A 16,973-nucleotide genomic window follows, 5' to 3' on the forward strand; every position below is an offset into this window, starting at 1 on the left:
GTCTGTGAGGTGGCATCTTCTCATTGGTGGTCAGATATCAGCTGCTCTGATGATGTGGCAGTGCCAGATTGGTTCACAGGCAAGGTCCTGTCCAACTGGACAGGAGCCTAGTGTATAAAAGGCTCTCAGAGGTGCATGCCGGTGCACTAGTATCATTTTTGTGTGGCAGTTGCCAGTGGATACTCTACCACTCTGTCTGCATGTGTTGTGTGTCTGTCTAGATTTGGGACTGTACATGTAGGCAGGTAGCTATAGCATCAGTGGGGGGCAATTAGCCTTTGGCTTAGCCCCTTGTTCCTACATGTGTGCGATTAGCACAGTAGAGTTACGGAGCAAGCACAACCCTAGTCAGGGTATTATGCTGAGCATCTGTTACATTTCTGTGTGTGAGTGACACAGCTCAGTTGAAGAGCATCTCTTTAGTTTCTGTGTACAAGTGACACAGCACAGTTGCAGAGCATCTGTTTTGTTTCTGTGTGCTAACCATGTATTCCATCATTGTACACTAGCAGCAGTTTTCCATCTCTGCACAGTGGACCCCAGGTTGCGATTGCTCTTCTTTGTTTTATTTTATTTAGCGCAATCCGTCAACCCTAACAGTATACCAGCGCCAGGGTCTGGATAGTGATGGCGGAGCAGCAGCTTCTGTGGAATATCCAGCAGCTGGAGGGCAGGTTGTCCACGCCTAAGCGGGTGACTTCAGCTGTGGATTCATCAGTAATAGTGACGCAGGCAGCCAGAAAGCCGCTACTATGCTTTCTGCTGTGACTCCTGTACCATTTCCCCCACACTTCCCACTTCCCGATAAGTTCTCTGGGGACAGCAAGGCCTACAGGGGATTCGTGAACCAGTGCTCAATTCAGCTGGAACTACTGGCCTCACATTTCTCATCTGAATGGGTCAAGGTGGGATTTGTGGTGTCTCTGTTGATGGACAGGACGTTGGAGTGGGCTACACCACCATGAGAGCACAAGGACCAAGTGGTCCAGAGCGCCTCTCGCTTTTCTGGGCACACTGAAGCAGGTCTTTTTAGGACCCCAGATTACCCATGACGCTGCACTCCAACTCTTGGCGTTAACCCAGAGCTCTTCCATGGACATCCAGTTTGCTATCCGATTCTGGACTATAGCTTCTGAGTTGGAGGGGCCAGATCAGGTCTTCATTCCCATTTTCTGGAGGGGCCTTGCAGACTAGGTAAAGGATTTGTTGGCCACTAGAGAAATCCCAAATACACTGGAGGATCTAATTTCCGTGTCCACTCGCATTGATCTTTGGCATGCTGAACGAAGATTGGAGAGAGCCCAGTGTAGACAAAGGATTCGATTAGCTCCAAACTTTACCAATCCTTTGTGATCTTCTGCTCGGACGGGCCATCTGATGGAGTCCATGGGGCCCTCTTTGGTGCAATCTAAATCTCATCTTGTATGTTCACAGCCAGACTGCTTTCTTTGTGGGCAGGCTGGACATTACACCAATAAGTGTCCCAGGTGTCAGGGAAGACAACCACGTCTAGCAACTTTCGGGGGAGGTTCACTAGATGCTGCAGTTGTCTCTCTCAAGTTGACCTTTAAGGTATCCCTGTCTTACGGGTCGACTACCCTTGCTGCGGAGGCTTGTGTGGATTCTGGGGCCGAGGCCAATTTTTTGTCTTCTAGCTTCATCCTGTGGAACGCAGTTCCCTCATTCAGGCCCTATAGCTCAGTCATGATTCGGGTGGTTAACGGGTCCACTCTTCCTGAACAAATTACACATCAGACCATACCCCTTACCCTCATGGTGTCCCCCAAACATCAGGAGACTATCTATTTTTTAGTACTCTCTGAGGGCATAGATGAGGTACTTCTGGGTTTACCTTGGTTGCATCACCATTCACCCCATATTGACTGGGAAACAGGGGGCATAGTGTGTTGGAGTAATATTTGCGAGGGACAATGTTTCAAGGCCCTTGTTTCTGTTGGGTCTTCTGAGATCACTACTGACCTAACATCTCTACCTAGGCACTACTGGCAGTATGCTGACGTATTCTCTAAAAAGGCTGCAGAGACTCTTCCTCCTCATCGCCCCTATGATTGCTCCATAGACCTCATACCGGGAGCAGAGCCTCCACCCGAGTATGTTTACCCCGTCTTTCCTGGAGACTTAGGCTACTTTCACACTAGCGTTGCTCGACGCACGTCGCAATGCGTCGTTTTTGAGAAAAAACGAATCCTGCAAAGTTGCCCGCAGGATGCATTTTTTCTCCATACACTTGCATTAGCGACACGTCGCATCTGTCGTGAGACGGATGCGTCGTGTTTTGGCAGACCATTGGCACAAAAAATGTTCCATGTAACGTTTTTTTGTGCGTAGTTTCCGCCATTTTCGACCGCGCATGCGCGGCCGAAACTCTGCCCCCTCCTCCCCAGAACTCACAATGGGGCAGCGGATGCGCTGTAAAACTGCATCCGCTGCCCCCGTTGCACACTGTCCATCGGTACACCCGGCCAACGGTTTGTGACGGCCCATACCGTCGGACTAGTGTGAAAGTAGCCTTAGGCTATATCTGAGTACATCAGGGAGAATTTGGCGAGGGGCTTTTTTTAGGAAATCGGTGCCTCCAGCTGGGGCAGGGTTCTTTTTCATCCAGAAGAAGAATGGAGAATTACACCCTTGTATACTGTAGATTATAAGGGTTTGAATGTCATCACAATCAAGAATAAATATCCTTTACCGTTAATCTCCGAGCTCTTCAACAGACTGTTGGGAGCTAGGATATTTACCAAGTTAGACTTGTGAGTGGCCTATTATCTAATTTGTATATGTGAAGGGGACAAATGGAAGATCGCTTTTAATACTCGGGACAGTCATTATGAGTACTTAGTAATGCCATTCGGTCTTTGTAATGCCCCTGCAGTCTTTCAGGATTTTGTCAAAGACATCTTTCGGGAGATGCTGACCACATCTAAGATGGTATATCTGGATGACATTTTAATCTATTCTCCAGATATCGACTCTCATCGGAGAGTTGTATGTAGGGTCTTTGAGCTACTATGTATTATTATTATTATTTATTGTTATAGCGCCATTTATTCCATGGCGCTTTACAAGTGAGGAGGGGTATACATAATAAAAACAAGTACAATAATCTTGAACAATACAAGTCATAACTGGTACAGGAGGAGTGAGGACCCTGCCCGCGAGGGCTCACAATCTACAAGGGATGGGTGAGAATACAGTAGGTGAGGATAGAGCTGATCGTGCAGCGGTTGGTTGATCGGTGGTTACTGCAGGTTGTAGGCTTGTCGGAAGAGGTGGGTCTTCAGACTCTTTTTGAAGGTTTCGATGGTGGGCGAGAGTCTGATGTGTTGTGGTAGAGGGTTCCAGAGTAGGGGTGATACGCGAGAGAAATCTTGTATACGATTGTGGGAAGAGGAGATAAGAGGGGAGTAGAGAAGGAGATCTTGTGAGGATCGGAGGTTGCGTGTAGGAAAGTACCGGGAGATGAGGTCACAGATGTAAGGAGGAGACAGGTTGTGGATGGCTTTGTACGTCATGGTTAGGGCTTTGTACTGGAGTCTCTGGGCAATGGGGAGCCAGTGAAGGGATTGACAGAGGGGAGAGGCCGGAGAATAGCGGGGGGACAGGTGGATTAGTCGGGCAGCAGAGTTTAGAATAGATTGGAGGGGTGCGAGAGTGTTTGAGGGGAGGCCACAGAGCAGGAGGTTGCAGTAGTCAAGACGAGAGATGATGAGGGCATGGACTAGGGTTTTTGCAGATTCTTGGTTGAGGAATGAACGGATTCGTGCAATATTTTTGAGTTGAAGTCGGCAGGAAGTGGAAAGGGCTTGGATATGTGGTTTGAAGGAGAGATCAGCGTCAAGGATAACCCCGAGGCAGCGAGCTTGTGGGACTGGGGAGAGTGGGCAGCCATTTACTGTAATGGATAGGTTCGTTGGGGGGGTCACGTGAGATGGGGGAAAGATGATGAATTCTGTTTTGTCCATGTTAAGTTTCAGAAATTTAGCGGAGAAGAAGGATGAAATAGTGGACAGACATTGAGGGATTCTGGTTAGTAGGGAGGTGATATCTGGTCCAGAGATGTAGATCTGTGTGTCATCAGCATAGAGGTGATACTGAAAGCCATGAGATTCTATGAGCTGTCCCAGGCCAAAGGTGTAAATGGAGAAGAGCAGGGGCCCAAGGACTGAACCTTGTGGGACTCCGACAGAGAGGGGGCGAGGTGAGGAGGTGGTGTGTGAGTGGGAGACGCTGAATGTCCGGTCTGTTAGGTATGATGAGATCCAGGATAGGGCCAAGTCTGTGATGCCAAGGGATGAGAGGGTCTGTAATAATAGGGAATGGTCCACTGTGTCAAAGGCAGCCGACAGGTCGAGGAGGAGGAGAACAGAGTAGTGTCGCTTGCTCTTGGCGGTTAAAAGGTCAGTGGTTACCTTAGTTAGGGCAGTTTCAGTGGAATGGTGTGACCGGAAGCCAGATTGTAAGCGGTCAAAGAGGGAGCAAGAAGAGAGATGGGAGGACAGTTCAAGGTAGACGTGTTGTTCCAGTAGTTTTGAGGCATAGGGGAGAAGTGATATAGGGCGATAGCTAGATACAGAGGATGGGTCAAGAGAGGGCTTTTTGAGGATAGGTGTGATGGAGGCATGTTTAAAGCTTGAGGGGAAAACACCATTTGTTAGTGTATAAATTCACTTTATGCCAAACTCGAGAAGTGTATGCTTGAGCAGGAGTCCCTACCTGTGCTGTGCACACCATGCGGGAAGTAAGCAGATTATGTGCGGTTGGTACCCAGGGTGGAGGAGAGGAGACTCTCCTCCACGCACTGGGCACCATATAAGTGGTCAAAAAATAAGAATTAAAATAAAAAATAGCGATATACTCACCCTCGATGTCTTCCCGCCTCCACTGCATGCTGCCGCTTCGGTTCCTGTAGCTGATGTGCGGCGAAGGGCCTTGCCGATGACGTCACTGTCCTGTGATTGGTCGTGAGCGGTCATGTGACCGCTCACGTGACCGTGACGTCACGGAAGGTCCTGCGCGCACACACCAGCTATAGGAAGACGAACGGACGCCGCTGATGAGATGTCTGGGTGAGTATAAGCATTTTTTTATTTTTTTTATTATTTTTAAACATTCTCTCTTTTACTATAGATGCTGCATAAGCTGCATCTATAGTAAAAAGTTGGTCACACTTGTCAAACAGTATGTTTGACAAGTGTGACCAACTTGTCAGTCAGTTTTCCAAGCGATGCTACAGATCGCTTGGAAAACTTTAGCATTCTGCAAGCTAATTACGCTTGCAGAATGCTAAAAAAACGCGAAAAAAACGGAAAAAAAACGCAAAAAAAAAAATGCGGATTTCTTGCAGAAAATTTCCGGTTTTCTTCAGGAAATTTCTGCAAGAAATCCGCAACGTGTGCACATACCCTTACTGTACAAGCAAAGTGAATGAGATTCTTGAAGTCTAATGCTCACATTGCTTATTTTTTCTTGCAGATTTGCAGCAGATTAAAATCTGCATAATGTCAGCCAGGTACGGACTGGGGCTGAAATTCAGTCCTGGCATTTGAAATCAGACTGACCCATGTTGTCCCTGTCCCCATGAACCAGATGGGACATATTACTAATATTACCCTGGATGGAGGAAAGGAAGATTTTCTACAAGACCAGTATTTCTAATGATACCCGTGGCCTTCTGGGGTAAGTGACTGAGTCAGCAACTTTGTGCTCAATCACAACTCTTAACAGTATGGTTATCTTGAGAACAACGATTCTATTAGCAACACAGCAGACAAGGCAGCCCATGATCAGACAGGCCCTTCTGGCATTTGCCAGAATTGCCAGATGGCCAGTCCGACCCTGATGTCAGCGTATTTACAGCGTATTTCTGTATTTAACCCATACTAATGACTAGGGAAAATGCACAACAAAAGCATGTAAAAGATGTGGCAAGAAAACATATTTTACATAGCATTCTTCCTGCCAACGCATCCTGAATGTGTGCACATAGCTTTAGTCCCTGTCGTGTGCAGTGTCATATGCACCTTATATCTTCCTTTCCCACTGCCCAATACATTTTAAGTCCCTGATAGCATCATAATGCGTTGTTGGATGGGGAGAATGCAATCAGGGTCTTAGCACCTTCCTCCACCACCCAATTAATTTTACATCCATGCTCCCCTTATTCATAAGTCCATTATAAGTCCCCTTTACTCCCATTCCTGTTCACACACCCCTCTCTGCCACCCTATAATTGTCCTCTACTCACATCCCTCATTGTTCCCCCCATCCCATCATTTTCCTCTCCCAACATCCGATCATTGTCCTCTCACCAACATCCGATCATTGTCTTCATTGTCCTCTCCTCCACATCCCATCATTGTCCGCTCCCTCACACCCTATATTTGCCCTCCCCTCTAAAATCCCATCATTGTCCTCTCCACCATATTCCATCATTGTCCTCTCCCCACATTCTATAATTTCCCTCTACTCCACATTCTATCATTGCCCTCTCCCACACATCTCATTATTTTCCTCTACCACATAACCCAACATTGTCTTCTCCCCCACATTCCATCATTTCCTTCTACTCCACATCCCATCATTGTACTCTCCCACACATCCCATTATTGTCCTCTCCTCCACATACCATAATTTTGCTCTCCTCCACATCCCATCATTGTCCTCTTTCACACACCCCAGTGCATTGAAAAATAAACCACACACACCTCTCCATCCATTCCCCCGGGGCATCGCAGCTTCTTTCTTTGCACTGGCAACTTTCTAAATAACACAGGCAACACTGCTTACTGATTACATCAAGCCGTGTGCGCCTGTGTAACTGAAAAAGCACCGGGTAGGAAGCAGAGGACGGACCCCTGCACCTCCACTGCCATTTCTTCCTGCAGGATGTCTCCCTGCCTGCTTCACATGATTAGGGCAATCTGTCCATAGGCCTCTCAGGAGTCTCGGGCTCTAAGAAACAGGCCAGATTGCCCTCATCAGTAGCTGCCCTGCAAGGGCCTCCTTCACCTTCGGGCCCCAGTGCAGCTGCACCAGCTATATGTCCGTCCCTAGATGTATAAATGACATGTTCTTTGTACTGGATGGGCGCTAATCAGTGTTTTGGTGTTGGCAAATTTCCAACTAGGCATCATATACACGTAAAATGGTTACTTACGGGGCAGAAGAACCTCTGGGCTCCTTAAGGTACTAGAGCCTAGAACAGATTGCTACCTGCATATCCTGAAGACAGAGGTCCTGTGCTAAATCTGTAACACTCTACCACTTACTATGCGCCTTTGCCCCCAAAACACCAAGGCCCAGTGTGACTATGACCTCGCATCCTCCATAGCTATACCCTTGGACAAGCAATGTGCATAGACAAGAATCTCCAATGAGCTGTTAAGGAGACAATGAATTGGCACAAATTAGTTCTTTATATATACAAACCCTGCATAAAGAGCAGCTGCAGGTAGTTCTGGAAAGTGCAATTTAATAGTGGGCTATTCACCAGGAGAACAAATGGGGGGGGGGGGGAGTAGTTTGCACTACAGAGTTTAGTGCAATACCCTTCTCATTCTCCAGAGACAACATCAATCATTTGTCCAGACTGTGGGAGTCAGAGATACTTAGTGAAAGGGGCTCCATATATAAACAAGTCAATAACTCATTGTGTTGCATTGTTGAACTGGAGAACTCTGCTTTCAAGAAAATCTCCCCCAATGAATCTAACTCTGCCCCTAAAACTAGGGAAATGTTTTGTAGTTAGTTGTAGAAAGTATGGGAAAAAGAGGGAAAAGAAAGGAAAAACAGGAGAGGTATCTACAGTTTGTTGTAGATACAGAACATTATTTCAGTTTCCACAGGCAATGGGCATGAAAAAAGCAAAGCAAGAATAGATATATAAAAGAAGAACAATATCATTTGTTAGAAATATTTGGAAATATGTTGGTTGACTTCTCCATGATGGTCCAGGTAGTCTGACAATCCAGCATGGTTACCTAATGGTCCAGGTCTGTTCTGACGTCAGATTGGCATCGGCACGAACATTACTAATTTCATGCCCTTTCCACTACATTTTAGTAATGTCAATGGACCTACAAGTGGTGACACAACACTAGCTCCAATGGGAGAGGTGCAAGAACATTACTGACCTGTAGAGGGCACAATGGTATGACCATGTAATTCTATATGAGCCAGACAGTATGTACAAATATACTATGTATGGAGGATTGTTATGTTAACTGGCTGCTGAACTGGAATTTTTCTTTTTTGGGGATCGAATGTTCATGTTATCCAAACATTTTAGGCAACTAGAAAAAATTTGGCAACTTTTTAGCATACGATTTTTCACGATCAACGCTTTCTGAATTGTAACATTCTGGATTTCATGTCATGTGTCACACATCTTAGACTGGATAATTGAATTGTGCAGTGGAAAATTCTATCAGCTGAGGATTGATGGTCATGATGTTAGTTTGCACAGACACAAAGTGGGGCTTTGATTTGTGGTTGAATAGGACTACAGAAATGCCACTATATTAACCCCTTTACCCCCAAGGGTGGTTTGCATGTTAATGACCGGGCCAATTTTTACAATTCTGACCACTGTCCCTTTATGAGGTTATAACTCTGGAACGCTTCAACGGATCCCGGTGATTCTGAAATTTTTTCTTGTCACATATTGTACTTCATGTTAGTGGTAAAATTTCCTTGACATTACTTGAGTTTATTTGTGAAAAAACAGAAATTTGGCCAAAATTTTGAAAATTTCGCAATTTTCCAAATTTGAATTTTCATGCCCTTAAATAACAGAGCTATGTCACACAAAATACTTAATAATTAACATTTCCCACATGTCTACTTTACATCAGCACAATTTTGGAACAATTTTTTTTTTGTTAGGGAGTTATAAGGGTTAAAATTGACCAGCAATTTCTCATTTTTACAAAATCATTTTTTTTAGGCACCACATCACATTTGAAGTCACTTTGAGGGGTCTATATGATAGAAAATACCCAAGTATGACACCATTCTAAAAATTGAACCCTCAAGGTGCTCAAAACCATATTAAAGAAGTTTATTAACCCTTCAGGTGTTTCACAGGAATTTTTGGAATGATTAAAAAAAAATTAACATCTAACTTTTTTTCACAAAAAATTTACTTCTGATACAATTTGCTTTATTTTACCAAGGGTAACAGGAGAAATTAGACCCCAAAAGTTGTTTTGCAACTTGTCCTGAGTACGCTGATACCCAATATGTGAGGGCAAACCACTGTTTGGCCGCATGGAAGAGCTCAGAAGGGAAGGAGCGCCATTTGACTTTTCAAAGCAAAATTGGCTGGAATTGAGATAGGACGCCATGTCTCGTTTGGAGAGCCCCTGATGTGCATAAGCATTGAAATTCCCCACAAATGACCCCATTTTGGAAAGTAAACCCCTTAAGGAACTTATCTAGATGTGTGGTGAGCACTTTCAACCCCCAAGTGCTTCACAGAAGTTTATAATGTAGAGCTGTAAAAAAAAAAAAAAATCTTATTTTTTTCACAAAAATGATTTTTCACCCCCAATTTTTTATTTTCCCAAGGGTAACAGGAAAAACTGGAAGACAAAAGTTGTTGTACAATTTGTCCTTAGTATGCTGATACCCCATATATGGGGGTAAACCACTGTTTGGGCACATGGCAGAGCTCAGAAGGGAAGGAGCGCCATTTGACTTTTCAATGCAAAATTGGCTGGAATGCAGATGGGATGCCATGTCTCATTTGGAGAGCCCCTGATGTGCCTAAACAGTGGAAACCCCCCAAAAGTGACCCCATTTTGGAAAGTAAACCCCCTAAGGAACTTATCTAGATGTGTGGTGAGCACTTTGAACCCCAAGTGCTTCACAGAAGTTTAGAATGTAGAGCCGTGAAAATTAAAAAATCCTTTTTTTCCACAAAAATGATTTTTAGCCCCCAATTTTGTATTTTCCCAAGGGTATCTGGAGAATTTGGACTCCAGAAGTTGTTGTGTAATTTGTTCTGAGTACGCTGATATCCCATATGTGGGAGAAAACTACTGTTTCGGAGCATGGCAGAGCTCGGAAGGGAACAAGTGGTGCTTTGGAATGCAGACTTTTGATGGAATGGTCTGCGGGCATCACGCTGCATTTGCAGAGCCCCTGATGTACCTAAACAGTAGAAACCCTCCACAAGTGACCCTATTTTGGAAACTAGACCCCCAAAGGAATTTATATAGATGTGTGGTGAGCACTTTGAACCCCCAAGTGTTTCACTAAAGTTTATAACGCAGAGCCGTGAAAATAAAAAATCCTTTTTTTTTTCACAAAAATGATTTTTAGCCCCCAGTTTTGTATTTTCCCAAGGGTACCAGGAGAAATTGGACCCCATAAGTTGTTTTTTATTTGTCCTGAGTGCACTGATACCCCATATATGGGAGAAAACTACTGCTTAGGCGCATGGCAGAGCTCGGAAAGGAAGAAGTGGTATTTTGGAAAACAGACTTTGATGGAATGGTCTGTGGGCGTCAACTTGCGTTTGCAGAGCTCCTGATGTACCTAAACAGTAGAAACCCTCAACAAGTGACCCCATTTTTGAAACTAGACCCCCCAAGGAACTTATCTAGTTTGTGGTGATCACTTTGAACTCACAAGTGTTTCGCTAAAGTTTATAACGCAGAGTCGTGAAAATAAAAAAAATCCTTTTTTTCCACAAAAATGATTTTTTAGCCCCCAGTTTTGTATTTTCCCATGGGTAACAGGAGAAATTGGACCCCAAATGTTATTGTCCAATTTGTTCTGAGTACGCTGATACCCCATATATGGGGGTAAACCACTGTTTGTGTGCACGGCAGAGCTGGGAAGGGAAGGAGCACCGTTTTACTTTTTCAACGCAGAACTGTATGGATTGAGATTGAATGTCATGTTGCATTTGCAGAACCTCTAGTGTACCTAAACAGTGGAAACCTCCCAATTCTAACTCCGACCCTAACCCCAACACATCCCTAAGCCTAATTTCAACCCTATCCACACCCCTAACCCCAACACACCCCTAACCCCAACATACTCCCAACCCTAACCACACTCCTAACCCAAACACACCCTTAGCCCTAATCCCAACCCTAACCACACCCCTATCTCCAAAACACCCCTAACCCTAGTCCCAACCTTAACATACCCCTAACACTGACACACCCCTAACCCAACTGTAAACGTAATCCAAACCCTAACCCCAACTCTAGCCCCAACCCTAACTTTAGCCCCAACCCTAACACTAATTTTAGCCCCAACCCTAACCCTAACTTTAGCCCCAACCCTAACTTTAGCTCCAACCCTAACCCTAACTTTAGCCCCAACCCTAACATTAGCCCTAACCCTAACTTTAGCCCCAACCCTAACTTTAGCCCCAACCCTAACCCTAACTTTAGCCCCAACCCTAACCCTAACGTGAAAATGGAAATAAATACATTTTTTTATTTTATTATTTTTCCCTAACTAAGGCAGTGATAATGGGGGGTTTGATTTACTATTTATAGCTGTTTTTTATAGCGGGTTTTTGTATTTGGCAGCTGTCACACACTAAAAGACGCTTTTTATTGCAAAAAAAATTTTTTGTGTTACCACTTTCTGAGAGCTATAATTTTTCCATATTTTGTTCCAGAGAGTCATGTAAGGTCTTGTTTTTTGTGGGATGAGTTGACGTTTTTAATGGTATCATTTTCGGGCACATGACATTTTTTGATCGCTTTTTATTCCGATTTTTGTTAGGCAGAATGAGCAAAAACCAGCAATTTGTAAATTTCTTTTGGGAGGGGCGTTTATACCGTTCCGCTTTTGGTAAAATTGATAAAGCAGTTTTATTCTTCGGGTAAGTACGATTACAGCGATACCTCATTTAATTCATTTTTTATGTTTGGCGCTTTTATACAATAAAAACTATTTTATAGAAAAAATAATTATTTTTGCATCGCTTTATTCTGAGGGCTATAACTTTTCTATTTTTTCGCTGATGACGCTGTATGGCAGCTTGTTTCTTGCAGGACAAGATGATGTTTTTGGCAGTACAATTTTTATTTATATCTGTCATTTTGATCGCGTGTTATTCCACTTTTTGTTCCGGGGTATGACGATAAAGCATTGTTTTTTGCCTAGTTTTTTTTTTTTTTACGGTGTTCACTGAAGGGGTTAAGTAGTGGGACAGTTTTATAGGTCGGGGCGTTACGGACGCGACGATACTAAATATGTGTACTTTTATTGTTTTTTTATTTACATAAAGAAATGTATTTATTGGAACAATATATATATATATATATATATATATATATATATATATATATTTATTATTATTTATTTATTTAGGATTTTTTTTTTTTCTACACATGTAAATATTTTTTGTTTTACTTTTTTACTTTGTCCCAGTGTTAGACATTATGGTAAAGTGTCAGATCGCTGATCTGACCCTTTGCAATGCACTGTGTCAGATCAGCGATCTGACAGGCACTGCAGGAGGCTTGCCAGGAAGGAGGACGGAGGAGACGCTCGGAGCAACGCGATCACATCATGTTGCTCCAGGGGTCTCAGGGAAGCCCACTCCCTGCGCGATGCTTCCCTATGCCATCGGAACGCTGCGATCATGTTTGATCGCAGTGTTCCTGGGGGGTAATGTGCCGGGAGCGGTCCGTGACCGCTCCCGGCACATAGTGCCAGATGTCAGCTGTGATAATCAGCTGACATCCAGCCGTGATTGGCCGCGCTCCCCCCATGAGTGCGGCTGATCGCGTTAGATGTAATATCCTGTCAGTGGTCATACGGGCCCATACCACCTCGACGGGATAGTACATCTAATGTCAGAAAGGGGTTAAAGGGAATCCATCAGCAGATTTTTGCTACCTCATACAACAACAGCACAAGGTAGAGAGACCTTGATTCCAGTCATGTATCACTGAGTTTACTTGGTGCAGCAGTTGTGACACAGTCTAAGCTTTTAGATGTAACATGCAACAGAGCTAAGAAATCTTGCCCTGCCCACACTACAGTTTTCTCTGTACATTGTCTATTGATAATGAGCTGCTTATCATTGATGGGCAGAGTTTAATTAGGAGGCACAAGGGCAGCAAGTCAAACAGTGACAATCTCCTGCTGATAAAATGTTCATTGTATTGAAACAACAGTATACCGCCTAATAAATTACACATCGCTGAAATCAGTGTGTCAGTCTCTACTTCATATTGTCTTCAGATTACATAGTAAAACCCTGCTGACAGATTCCCTTTAAGCACTTGGCCTGACATTCTTGACTTCAGGTAATTAATTTACCTGGTGTATATTCATTATAACAAACTTGTACAACAGAAAATTTATTAAAGTGGTGTTTTCAAAATGTATCTCCATAAGCTCACAGCTACTCAGCCCCAGCTTCTTTCTTTGCAAGTGTATGGGTGGCGTTCTTATGAAAAATGACAATACCTAAGATAGAAACAAAATGAACCTATACCCAGCTATAATGAAGTAAAACAGCAATGGTGCATATAAATAACACAGGACACTTCCTAAACACTGTTTTTGATTAAAAAAAAGGAAAAGCCATTGCTCCATCATCAAGGTCGACACGATCCTAACCTTTAGTATTAAAACACTAACAAAAATGACCTTAATGTGAATAAGGGCCGAGTAGGACCGGGGCCCTACTATATACACCCAGCCATAGGAAGCTATACAACAAGCATAATGACAAGCATTATTGGCTGTTTAATGGCCAGTGTGAACAGGGTCCTACACGTTGCATGTTTACCAAGTTATACTTCAGTTCATTTCTTTCGGATATGAAAAATGACAATAGGAGAGGAAGCTTTGTTATTGCTTCATGGGAGAAGCGGAGGAGACTGCGCTAGATCAGGCCAGCTTCAGAGCAGCATTTGCAAGCTATAAGGCATAGATTCTGCTCACAGCATACGTTCCTTGCCTAGATAACCCGCCACTTTTAAAAAGCAGGATGGTGGGTAACCTAAACAACGAGCTGTGCACTATAAAATTAAAACTCCCTCCATTCTTAAGATCATAGAGGATTTTTAATAAGCGGTAAATTGCAAAGTTGCTTATTTTTATAATCACTTTGCAATTTTTTCCCATTTCTGAACCCGAAACAACCTATTTACCATCACATAATCAATTTTTTTCCTCCAATTTTTGCAGAATTTTAGCAAAAAGATGTAATGTAGCCATAATTGAAGCAGAAACTGCAAATTGATCATAATCTGTGAATAATCCCTTAGCTTGGAATCACAATACATTTTTCGGGTGAAAGAAGTTGACTCCAACAGGAAGGAAAAATCCAAATATTCCCTTTAAGCTGGGGTCACGTGACCAGCAATTCTCTCATACGAGAGAATCGAGGCCAATTATGCAAATAGTCTTGGATCAAATTCTGTCTGAGTTTGATCTGAGTGCCATCTTACTGTGATCCCCAATTATCTGACAGAATCGCAGTACAGGTGAGGTGGGAATGGAGATCTTAATTTCTCCATTGACTTTGCGCGAGTATGTCGGACTGCACTCAGATGAAAGTGCATGTTTCACACTCACCTATAGACTTGTATGGCTGTGTGTGAGCCGAGTCCTGCAGCTATTATGTTCCCATGCCGAATTGGCATGAGAAATAAATCGCTGATCTGAGCTGCCCAGTGTATAACATTGGGCCAAGTGCTATCCAATAAAACATAAGATGGCACTCAGCCAGGTGATACTCTCGTGTGAGCAAGGCCTTAGGCTATGTGCAAACATTGCAGAATTGCGGTGGAAATTTCCACCACAATTCTGCAACTCCCTGCTGCGGGAAATACGCTTGGAGAATTGGCATGCATATCCCCGCTAAACACTAGCGTTTTGCAAGCGTAATTAGCTTTGCTGCATCGCTTGGAAAACTGATTGACAGGTTGGTCACCAACTTTTTACTATTGATGCTGCCTATGCAGCATCAACAGTAAAAAGATATAATGTTAAAAATAATAATAATAAAAAAAATTGTGATATTCTCACCTTCCGACGACCTTCCCCGCAGCCTTCCCGCTCCTCGTGATGCTCCTGGAAGTTCCTGTTCCCTGTAATGCCTCGTGGCACTGACCTCAGATGACGTAGCGGTCTCGCGAGCCCGCTACGTCATCACAGGTCATTGTCGCAAGGCATTACTGGGAACGGGAGCATCGAGAGGAGCGAGAAGGCTGCGGGGTCCGACGGAAGGTGAGAATATCACGATTTTTTATTTTAATTCTTTTTTTTTACAGGTATATGGTTCCCAGGGCCTGGAGGAGAGTCTCCTCTCCTCCTCCCTGGGTACCATCTGCACACGATCCGCTTACTTCCCGCATGGTGGGCATAGCCCCATGCGGGAAGTAAGTGGATCAATGCATTCCTATGTGTGCAGAATCGTCACCATTCCGCACAAAGAATGAACATGCTGCGTTTTTTCCGGAAAAAAAATGCAGCATGTGCTCAAAAAATGCGGAATCCATTTAAAATGATGGGATGCTTATGTAAGCTTTTTTTAGCGTTTTTTCGGCGGAAAGCTAAAAATCCTGAACGTGTGCACAGAGCCTTATATTTCCACTTTTCTATTGGCTCTTTTATACCGGGGTCACACTAAACGTATGGAAAATCAGTCAGAGTCTCCCTGCCGAGAGTTGCTCAAGTGTGCTCTGTATGGTCATCTGTGTGTAATCCGTTTGCAATGCGATTATGGAATTTTCTACCACCTATGTATCCATATGACATCCGTATGGCTTTACATTTCTCACTGCTTCTCCTCATTAAATTTAATGACTTGATGGGCTGAAATGAGGAAAATGGTTCCGTCTTTCTCGAAAGGCACACAAATGGTCCGTGTGGTGTCCGATTTTTTTTCTCGCACCCATAGACTTTCATTGGCGAGACTCGGGCGATATACGCGTACAATCACAGCATGCTGCAATTTTACACGCACGCTGAATACGCCCGAGAAAAAAACGGTGATGTGAGCTGCCTCATAGATTAACACTGAGCCAAGTGCAATGCGATGTTTTCTCCCATAATATTTGTCCGTATTCTATGGTAGTGTAAGAACTCCTCACTTTTTCAGGCTATGTTCCCACAATGAGTTTTCGGTGAGTTTTCGATGATCCGTATTTGTACTGTGTCAAAAAGAAGGCATTGTACAGTTACAGCAAAGTGGGTGGAATTTATAGGAATTTCCTGCCCACTGTGCTTTTTATTTTACTCAGCGCAAACTGACTTGCGGTGCATCTTAAAATTTGCAGAATGTCAATTTCTCTTGCGGGTACACTCAGTTTTCTGTACGGATTTTCTTAATAACCTTACATTAGATGGGAAAATCCACAGAAAAAAAGCAAATGCTTGTGTTTTTTCATAGTGGAAATGTATAAAAAATGCATGTAATACGCACCAGTACCAGGAAGTGTCAAAAATAAAGCAGCTTTACATAAGATATAACATACCAAAATCAGACAAAAAAACGCAGAGTCAAAAAAGCAATAAAAAAACGCACACAAAAATGTAATGAAAAACCACAAGTAACCTAATTTAAATAATAGGTGCAGAAATTCTGTAACATCAAAACTCACCACAAATTCATTGTGGGATCAATGCATCTTATCTGGCAGCAATGACATGGTCTTTAGGGTTTCAACTGATGGCAGAAGTGCACATTGGCAAATATACACTGCTGAAAAAAATAAAGGGAACACTAGAATACCACATCCTAGATATCACTGAATGAAATATTTCAGTTGCAAATCTTTATTCATTACATAGTGGAATGTGTTGAGAACAATAAAACATAAAAATGATCAATGTAAATCAAAATGAATATCCCATGGAGGTCTGGATTTGGAATAATGCTCAAAATCAAAGAGGAAAATCAAATTACAGGCTGATCCAACTTCAGTGGAAATGCCTAAAGACAAGAAAATGATGTTCTGTTG

Source organism: Ranitomeya variabilis, chromosome 2, assembly GCF_051348905.1.
Source record: "Ranitomeya variabilis isolate aRanVar5 chromosome 2, aRanVar5.hap1, whole genome shotgun sequence".
Taxonomy (NCBI): Eukaryota; Metazoa; Chordata; class Amphibia; order Anura; family Dendrobatidae; genus Ranitomeya; species Ranitomeya variabilis.